The following is a 10296-nucleotide window of genomic DNA, read 5'->3' on the forward strand; positions in this document are numbered from 1 at the left end:
GATATAAATCGAATATCCTAAAGATCTATAGTGATAAATGCAATTGGATGTTTGTATTTTTACAGATAAAATAAAAAAATTGGATGCTGAAAGGGTTCAGCATAGAAATCTCAGAGAGGGGCCTGCTACCCTCTCGGACATAGTCGTATGTCGTAATGTACTTGAACTGATATAAATAATATTGTAAATGTTACGAGTAGATATTAGTTGAATCCAGGCTGTGAGTGCTGGGTTGCTGTGAAAATGACCTTAAGCTCTTGAGAAAAACTTAGGATATATTCTTAATTTGGAGAAGGATCAAAGCTAGGAGTGAGAGGATACACCAATTCATATTTTATGTCTAATATTGATTATAGAATATCTACATCATGGGGTGTGTTCTTATGTTGATATTTTGGAAGGGTTTCAAATAATCGATCAATGAAAGCTGAGTATACTGTAGATGTGTAGGATGCATTCTGATTTTAATGTTAGTTGCAGAATTGATTGTCATGCCATTAGATACTGTGACACTATACTGCAAAGATAATGGCACCATAGCCTTTGCTAAGGAGCCTAGGTCTCACTAGATATCCAAGCACATAGAACAGCAGAACATGCAACTACCTCAAGTAGAAATATATAGAGGTGCAGAGAGCAAACTCCACATATAATGTGGATGACCCACTGGTAAGTTACTTAGCTAGCCTAAGACTAAAGCTTGTCTTGTGAAGATGGGGCTTGGTATATGGCAGATTGACTTTAGTGTAAGTGAGAGATTGTTGGATGTATGTCCTAGAAGTCAATCTTGATTGACATATTTCATATCTCTAGGATATGATTTTATACTTATTGGACAGTTATATTATCATTCATTTTTATGTATCCATGAATTATTCAAGGAATTAATAAGATGATGACACTTATTCTCAAAGAGTTGAGAATTTGAGGCATGTACCATTCATAGTTGATTCCTAAATTTCTCTTGGTCATAAGATCATCATGGGGATAATGATTGATCCGGATAGACCAGTGCACATATCGCTTCCTTCGGATAGATGGGTCTCGAGTCTGCAGTGTAGTGACACTAGAGTGAGAGTGCAGGTGGTTGTTAGAGAATAACTGGTACTGAGCGTTACCAACATGAGAAGTCACATGAATGTCTGCTCACTCATTAGTGACTTTCTCGATGCTGCAGTTGTATGACTAATCTTTTGATCTGAGATGATACTACAGCTCACAGTGAGACTGTTAGAGTTTGACTGACATATTAATATGGATCTCAAGGAGCCCTTGTAGTGAATGTTGGCGATAGTTGGTCCATTGTAGGAGTGGGATGTGCATCAAGATGAGATCTATCGATTCTAACAGAAGGGAGTAGTCCTATGAGATTTAAGAGGCTGAGTCTTTAAGTCTATGACCATAGCATTATGATTGATGGAAAAGAATTTTCATAGAGTCACATATGGACTTAAGCTAATTGAATCTATCATATGATCGATGTTGAGATTTGATGATTCATCCATGACCTGCCATCTGGTCGGGACTCACGATAGAAGGACTGTACCATGCACTAACTGTACCTAGAAGTTCATATTTTATTCTGCTGGATTGTCACTACATACTGCTGGGTGTCACTAGTGGATTGTGAGACTCATGAGGAATATCTTGATGATCAATGATCTTTGGTGGGCTGAGTTGGAATTGTTCTAATCCATTGAAAAGAGTTTCAATGATATTGTGATAGAGATCACAATATATCTCACTACTAAATAGCATAGAACCTATGGGGTCACACACAAAGAGATTTTTGACTGATCAGATGGTTGAATTATGATTATGAATCTTAATAGGATTTGATTATCAATTTGATTAATAATTGATCAAATGCAAATGTTGCATTATATATAACTTACTAAAGAGTTAGTGAGTTACCGGAGGATTAATTAGTAATAGGATTGCTAGTTGGTTCAATTTGATTGAGCAATGGGGCTTGTATCAAATTCAATTTGATTGGATTTAATTTGATTCATTTTGGGTTTGATTTGATTAACCCTATAGGATTATAGGATAATCCCAAAAGGATTGGATGATTAGTCCCAATTGAATTAGGATTTGGGTTTGATCTAATTTTTAATTAGATTAGGATATATATATTTCTAATTGAATTAGGAATCTTCATTTTCATGCTACACCAAATCCTAATGGGATTAGGATTAAAATTGAGTTTGACTCAAGCACCAAGAAAGAGTCCAATTAAACTAAGACTCCTCCAATTAGGAGACATCCAATCTAAATTAATTGGACTCTAAATCAGATTTGATTTTTTATCTTTTTGAGTCTAATTTGATCTTAATATGATTAAGATTTATTAATGTTTTAATTGGATTCAAACAGCCATTTAAATGAAGAGTCCCATGGGTTTAAAACTCTTTCTTTTCTTGCACCAAAAAGGACTCCGCACCACCTTCTATTTGTGCACCACAAATAACCCACACCACAACTCCTTCTTGACGCCAACTTCTCCCCTTTTGTGTGTGTAAGAATGAAGGTTTTTCTCCCTTATTCAACATGTAAAAGCTGAGCGAAATTTAAGTTGGTGGGCGGCACAAAAGGGATAGAGTCTTAAGTTGTTAGGACTTTTGATTCCTATCCTATTTCGAACTCATCTCTTGGCCTATAAATAACCACCACTTGGGACGTGTAAGAAAGGATTTTAGATCAGGTTTTGACACCCATAATCAGAGGAGAAGGCATAAGAAAAAGAGACGAAAAGGAGGGGAGCGTATGGCAAAAAAGGGTGGGGCGTGAGGTATGCTTATCCCTTCTTACTTACACAACTAATAGTTAGTTGTTTGGATATCCCTCTCTCTCTCTTGTCTATGTTTAGACATGGTTGTCTCATCTTTTCTTTGTCCAAAAATTGGACAAAATTTCTACATCTCTATTGTAGAGGTTTGGTGCATGAATTTTAGGAAGAAAAGAGAAGAAAGAGTTCTTCTTATGATCTCTAGCGTAGAGATCAAGATCCTCCTACATCTTCTTATTCTCTAAGAATGTCTTAAGAGAAAAGAAGATTTTTCAACCATCAAGATATGATCTCTGTAAGGAAGCTAGCGCCTCGGTGAGATCAAAAGGCTTCCGATCAGATTAGAGTCTCGAATGGATATCCGTAGAGGCCGGACGCTTGTACTGCTACAAGGGACCTTCGAAAGGCATCCATGATCATTTATTCGTGTTGAAGATTGATCCATATCCAGGTATGTTTTATATTTATTGTTCTCTATTTGATTTCTGTATCTGAATCTTATCTCATATATGATGATTCTGGTTATGGTTTGAAGATATGATCTTATGCATGCTTAGATTAAATTAAATTTAATCTGAAAACTTTTAAAATTTTACTGTGTACTCGATTTGTAAAATTATGCGTGTATGAAACCATAAAACTTCAACAAACTACACTTAGAGGTTCAATATTTCATTCTACTGAGTTGCCCTATATACTGCTAGATGTCACTGATAGATTGTGAGACTCGTCGAGCGTCGTCTTGATGATCGATGATTTTTGATGGACAGAATTGGAATCATTCCAACCTATCGAAAAAGAGTTTTGATGATATTGTCATAGAGATCATAATATATCTCACTATCAGATAAAATAGAATCTATGAGATCCTACACAAAAGAGATCTTTGTCCGATCAGATAATTGATCTGTGATTATGAATCACAGAAAGATCTAATTATTAATATGATTGATGATTGAACTAATGTAATTATTATAATTGTCAAACTTGCTAAGAGTTAGTAAGTTATAGGAGGACTAATTAGCAATTGAATTGTTAATTGGCTCAATTTGATTGAGCAATGGGGCTAGAATCAAGTCTAATTAAATTGGATTCAATTTGATTTGGTTTGGATTTGATTAGTCAAGCTTGATTGGATTATGAGATAACTCAATCACAAGAGAGATCAAATCCTTGTTTGATTAGTATTTGGGTTTGATCTATTCTTAATTGAATCAAGATTTAACTGAGTGTTTGAGTTCCTATTTGGACTAAGAATCCTCCTCTAATTGGGTGCAACCAACTCCTAATTAGTTAGGGATTAATTAGGGCACCAAGAGAGAGTCCAAGTGCATTGGGACTTTATCTCTCCTTTGCGCCACACATTGCCCATGCCCCAAAATTCTTTCACACAAATTGTTTGATGCCTCTTCGTCCTTGTTTGTGTGAAGAAAGTTCATGCCAAAGCCTTCTCATGCAAAGGGTGGAGGCATCCAAGAGTTGGACGCCACCTTTGGACTCTATCCAAAAGAGTCCAACCCTATCTCCAACTCCCTCCATGCCATATTTAAGAAAAAAAAAAGGGCGTGAGATATCTAATTTTATGTGAAAAATCTGAGAGAAGGACATGGGGTATCCGTGAAATAGAGGAGAGCAGTCTCCTTTTCTAGGCGTGAGATCCCTAGGGTTTTTCTAAGATGGTGTGGGTTTTGAGAGAGAAAAGAAAGAAGATTTTCTTCTTCCTCCTCTGCTCCTTGTTCTCTAAGAGGATCTTAGAGAGTTGAAAAAAATCTGCATCAACCATTAAGAGGCATCTTCTACAAGGGAGCTAATACTCTGGTGAAGTCAGGAGCCTTTGATTAGATCTGAAGATCTTGTGTGAATATCTGTAGAGGCTGGACGCGTATGCGGCTGATCGAAGAACCTCGAAGTATATCACGATCATCAGCTACGATGTTCATTGACCCGTATAAAGGTATTGATCTATTCTAAATATGATTTTTATTTTTCAGCATCATGATCTAGCATGTGATAGATTCTGGATATCAATAGATTAAATCTATTTAGTGCATGATAAATTAAAAGAGTTTTAATCCAGATCTGAAATTTTTTTGTTGCTATTTTTAAATTTCTACATGCACATTTAGGTGATGAGATTTTTTAAGATTTTTTTGATACCTCACCAGCAGATTCGGCATAACTAACACTGTTGGCGATATCTACTGATATTCTATTAAGCAACCATGATATAATCACATTGCTACATCGTTCCCAAGCCATATTCACAGCAGATGGTGAGCCAGGTTTGGCATGGATCCATCAACGAAATAAAGTGCATTTTTTGGCAGCAAGGGCAACTTTGATAGCCCATTTCCATGATAGATAATTATCACCAATGAGATGTGGCGAGACCAACATCATCTCTGGGTTATCAAATGGATGTTGGTAATATGGGGAGGAATAGTCTATAGAAACATTGTCTCCATTCATCTCTACAACTCTACTCTGATTCACAACAACACCATCATCACTTGATAAGCTAATTGATAAAAAGCTATTGTCTTTTGTTGACATGATCAATATGTGGTGTATGAATACAAAGGAGAATGCTGTAAAGGACAAAATCAATACTTTGATACCATGTTAAAATGGTTAAGCTTATGCCTTCTATTGCATTCATTTACAAATATATATAATATATCAAAATTTCATAATTGTGGGAAACAAACAAAGGAAAGACAAAATCTCATGATTGTGGGAAATGAATAAACGAAATAAATAAATAAGAAATTCTAATACTTTCTAAATCAAGGATGGTGGAGTTGATGGAGGAATTGATATGCTGGTGAAGTTGATGGAGGAATTAATATGCTTTCCAAATATAACATTCTCTAACAAAGTTCAGCATTGGGGACTGAAATGAAAGGGATGGAAGTTGCTGAAGTATAGATCATTTTATCAAAAGAGCCTAATAATGTATCCTGTAGCAGCTGATGGGTAGGCAACAAAAGCATCATAGTTGATTTTTAGAACACCAGGGATTGGAAGGTAGCCATAAAATGGTAATAGGTTGGGTGAGTGTTGCAACTTGAGACTCACCTCATTGCTCAAATGGTGCTGACCAGACGATGAAATCATTACAGAGTGAAAAGAGTTAAAATTCTACAACTGTCTTATCAATGTAGAAGGAGAAGAAAGCCGCTATTGGAAGACACGATAGTTGTGAGCCTTCCATATTAACCAAACTCCATAGGCATTAAGAACCTTGTGATGGATCTCTACCATGGCATCAGACAGAACATCATCTCATGCCGACAAAAATCCAGGGGGTTGCAGCCGAAAAGCGGAAGCCGAAAGGGCCCAAAACTGAGCAGCAATATAACAATTTGGAACAACACATGTTCCAGATTTTCCACTTATCCGGGCAACGGTCACAAAAACTTTGATCATCCCTTAAAATACCTTGGGTATACAAAACTATTTAGTAGGCAACTTCCACCAGAGTAATTTCCAAATAAAAACCTTAGCAGCTATAGGAATAGATAGCTTCCATGTATAATGCATGGCTAATAGATTAACTGGAAAGATGGAAGTTTGTCGCAAGGTAGAAAAAGAGGATGTCAACTGAAAAAGAGGAGCTAATTGGTCCAATCGCACCATGTTCTATGAGGGGAGATATAATCAGCAGCTTTCTTATCCCATGCAGAAATATCCATGTTGATGTATGTTGGCCAAAACGTAGTACACGTGAAATTCATGGATCAATGAGAAGGTCAACTGCCTTACCATCTGCCAAGTTCCAAATAGAAGTAAACTTAATAGATGTTGAGTGTAAAATAATATATGATGCCATAACGAAGAACATTTAGGTGGCAGAGTGCAAGCAAGTCATGCGCCTTGAAACTTATACTTGGCCTTCTGTGGTTGTGCCCAAAGGAAGTGAGAAACCATCAGGCCCTGGGGTTTTATCAGGATTTATCTCCATAATTTTTAAATCCAAAATGGGTGCCACAAGCAATTGATTCTGGGAATTTGAAACAAAGATAGTAAGTGGTAAAAACCATTGAGAAATTGGATCAGAATGACTATGCCAAAATGCACGAAAATGAGACAAAATAATGGTTTAACTTCCTCTGCATTATCAATCAAACAACGCAAAGGGTGTGCAATAGAAGAAATCCGATTATGATGGTTTTGTTGGATGATACAGGCATGAAATAATTTAGTGTTGAAATCACCCTCCATCCATAAGATCCAGGATTTTGGCCTCCAGAAAATCTCTTGTAGTATAAGATTATGATGACATTGCTTCATAGTCTGTAAAAGTAATTAGAACTCTACATGTGATAAAGGAACTAAAATAACTTCCTTAGTCTAGAGTTCTAAAAGTTTAGTTCTGAGAATATCATTTTGTGTGAAAATATTGCCAACATTAGATCTATTCCATTAATGAAAAGCCAGCCTAGTGTTCTATAATGAGATAGAAAGTCGAATGCCAGGGGAATAATGGCCATGGTACTTCCAAGATTGAATGATAAGATGATGAATGCCTGAACAAGAAAAACCAAAATTTTTCAAATCTATAAAGGAATGGACCTCTTGGCCAATATGGTTGTCAAGAAACCAAAACTGGGCAATGATTAGATGCAAGGCGAACCAAATGACGAACATCAGAGTCTAGATATAATTGCAGCCATGCACTGATTAGTGCCATAAACACGTTTCAAACGCTCCCAAACTTGAGCTGGCCATATTGATTATTATACCATATGTAAGAAGGACCTTGAAAGCCTAAATCCAGAAGGCCAAAGTTTTGCACAAATTGATGAAATTCTCAAATATGTCTCTAGACAACTTAAAAGGTCTGCCCTTGTGCTTGTCATGACTGTAGAAAATATAGTTGCAGTCCCCAAGTAACAAAATTGGCAAAAATTTATAGCTTGGGCTTGGTAGAAAGATTGCCACATGGATCTGTACATCAGTTTGCTTGTGCTTACATAAACCACCCCAAGGATCTATGAAGCACCCGAGGGGAGAGTAACATTCCCATACACTACTTGTCTGTCATTATGAACAAAAACTAGACTGTCCAGCATCCTTTTTCCAGGCAATAAGAATGCTGCCAAAAAGTCCTACTACAGATAGCATACATAAAGACCAAGAGCAACCCATAATTCTTTGAACACAGGCCAAGGAACTCTGAGACAGCCTAGTTTCTTAATTACAAATAACATCTAACCTACGAATACGATATAGGGTCCTAAGATAATTAAGAAAGAAGTATTTCAAAGTACCATGACAATTCCATGATAGGATATTCATGATTAAGTGGATATGTTAGAGGTGGGATCAGGGAGAGCATCCCGATCCATTGAAACTGTAAGGATCTTGATGAGCAACATGGACCGACTGGTTATCAAATGCAGAAATAGAGCCACAATCAAGCTTCTGTCTATTGGATGAGGCTCCTAATTAAGGAACACTTAAGTCGACCAAAATATACAAAATGTAAGATCAAAGGATTACCAACAGTAGCAGTCGAAATGGAAGAGACTGAAAACCCTTCAGAGGGTGGAGCTGAAGCATCACCTTGTTGAGTTTCAGATGTAGTAGTGACTGAAATCCCTCCAGAAGCAAAATTGATAAGAATTGGAATAGAGGTAGGGATAAGAGTAGCAGTCAATTGATCTTTAGCAGTATGATTAGTTGCCTTAGCAATCAAGACTTTGGTTGTTCGAGGTGAACCAGAACCACCGGAGCCGTTAGAATTCTCCTTCTTCCTAAACTGTAGAAAAGGCCTCTTGCATTTTTTATGACCAGCAAAACGTTGCTTTGGTGAGTCGAAATGCTGAGAGGTGAATTTAAAGTCCACATTGTCCCCAGGAGTATCTAATTGCAAGGGGGAGAAAACAAATGGTTGAAAAGGAGATGGCACAGAAGTAGCAATGACAAGCTGCTCGACACGCAGGAGGCCAGGCAGAGGTCTTAGTAGAAGAAGAGAAGCCACTAAAGAAGGCAGTGATGAGGCTGGAGCAGAACCTATGGTGGGAGATTCAGAGAGAGGGACACAAGCAGCATGACTCTTAAGGTTGTAGAGCATCTTTGTAGAAGAACTCAAATCAAGTTGAGAAGATAAACAAGTGTTAGCCAGATGACCTAGATGCCCATAAATATAACACAAATCCAGAAGGTCTTCACACACAAACTCATGCCAAACTAGTTGTTCATTGGCATGAAGAGCAGTACTAGGACATAACAAGTTTTGACAGATCCAAGTGGATGCAAGTCCTAGCACAACTACCTTGAGTTGCCAAAAAGTATGCTCATAAAGAAACAAAAGAGCCCCTACTTTAGCAGCAATACAAAGGATCTTATCTTTCCAAAGTTCAAACGATAAATCAGGCATCCTTAGCCAAATAGCAGCATGAGTTATGGAGTCATGTCTAGGCTTAAAATTAGGCCGCCATTTCTAGAGAGCTAGCACAGCTAGCTAGCCAAGGCACGAGGACCCTTCACAAAGACCCTCCCTTGAACTTCCTTAAACGGCAACTTGATGAAAAGCACCCCTTTGGAGAGTGGCACGACTTGAAACTCATGCTCCAAACCCCACCTGGCCCTTAGCTCCCTATAGATGAAATCTGGCAAAAGACCATGATCGAAGAACTTGCCCAGAAGAGCAAAGTGGAGGGTAGAATAAGGTAAATCAAGTTCCTTATTAGAGAAAAGAGAAGCACCATTATAGAGCAGCAATTTCATCATGGGACACTCTTGAGGTCTCCCAGTGAAACAGCCGCAACCGCTAAACAACTTGCGACAAAGCATGACCAGATTTCGGAACCCAAACTCCCAAGGAGAAGCTGTCCTATTAGGCGAGGTGACTAAGATTAACCAAACTCCGCTAATCTCTCTTCCTCTGCCACCCAGAGAAGAAGAAGCCAGATGCCCACATGGATCATAGTCTAGACTAGGCCATTGACCATTCTCCAAAAGAGAAATTCTTTGTGCCCACGCTTGGGGCCGAAAAAAAAAAAAAAATCACGGTCGTGCCCCAGCCTCATATGTGCACCAATCATCGCAGATGGTGCACCAATCATCACAAATGGTGCACACATTCTGCACCAATCACGATGCATAAAAAATATTGCCTAAAAAATTGAATAATCTAATACTTGCGAGTACATGTTTTCGAGAGCTATCCATTTTTATAACCCATGATAATACACTTGCAAGTAGCTAAAGCAGGGTCCTTCATATTTGCCACACCATTTATCGATAATATTAATGTCAACATCTTGCTAACAAAAGTATCGGCAATAATAAAAAGGTGAAATTATTTAACGTAATAGATGGATATTTGTAATGAGAGAAAAAAAAAAATGAACTTACATCAAGACATCCGATTATTTTTTATAGATATAAAATATTTTGTTTGCTACTTCTTCGAATTTGAGCAATTGTTTATTGTTAAGATAATTCAATCTGCTTTTCTAATTCACAGTCGGCCAATCGACTATCTAGATGATGGACCA

At 37.5% G+C, this 10296-nt stretch overlaps 1 long non-coding RNA gene across 2 annotated transcripts; it reads left to right on the top strand.

The window, feature by feature from the left end:
• Nucleotides 1-823: 823 nt before the first annotated feature.
• Nucleotides 824-9927, top strand: LOC140858120 (uncharacterized). 2 transcript variants are annotated; one of them, XR_012141426.1, is made up of 3 exons: nt 824-2791; nt 2933-4742; nt 4954-9927. It is a non-coding gene; the product is annotated as an uncharacterized lncRNA (long non-coding RNA). The 2 variants fall into 2 exon arrangements; XR_012141427.1 differs by having other exon boundaries at nt 4957-9927.
• Nucleotides 9928-10296: the final 369 nt, after the last annotated feature.

Source organism: Elaeis guineensis, chromosome 5 (genome assembly GCF_000442705.2).
Source record: "Elaeis guineensis isolate ETL-2024a chromosome 5, EG11, whole genome shotgun sequence".
In the NCBI taxonomy this organism is placed as follows: Eukaryota; Viridiplantae; Streptophyta; class Magnoliopsida; order Arecales; family Arecaceae; genus Elaeis; species Elaeis guineensis.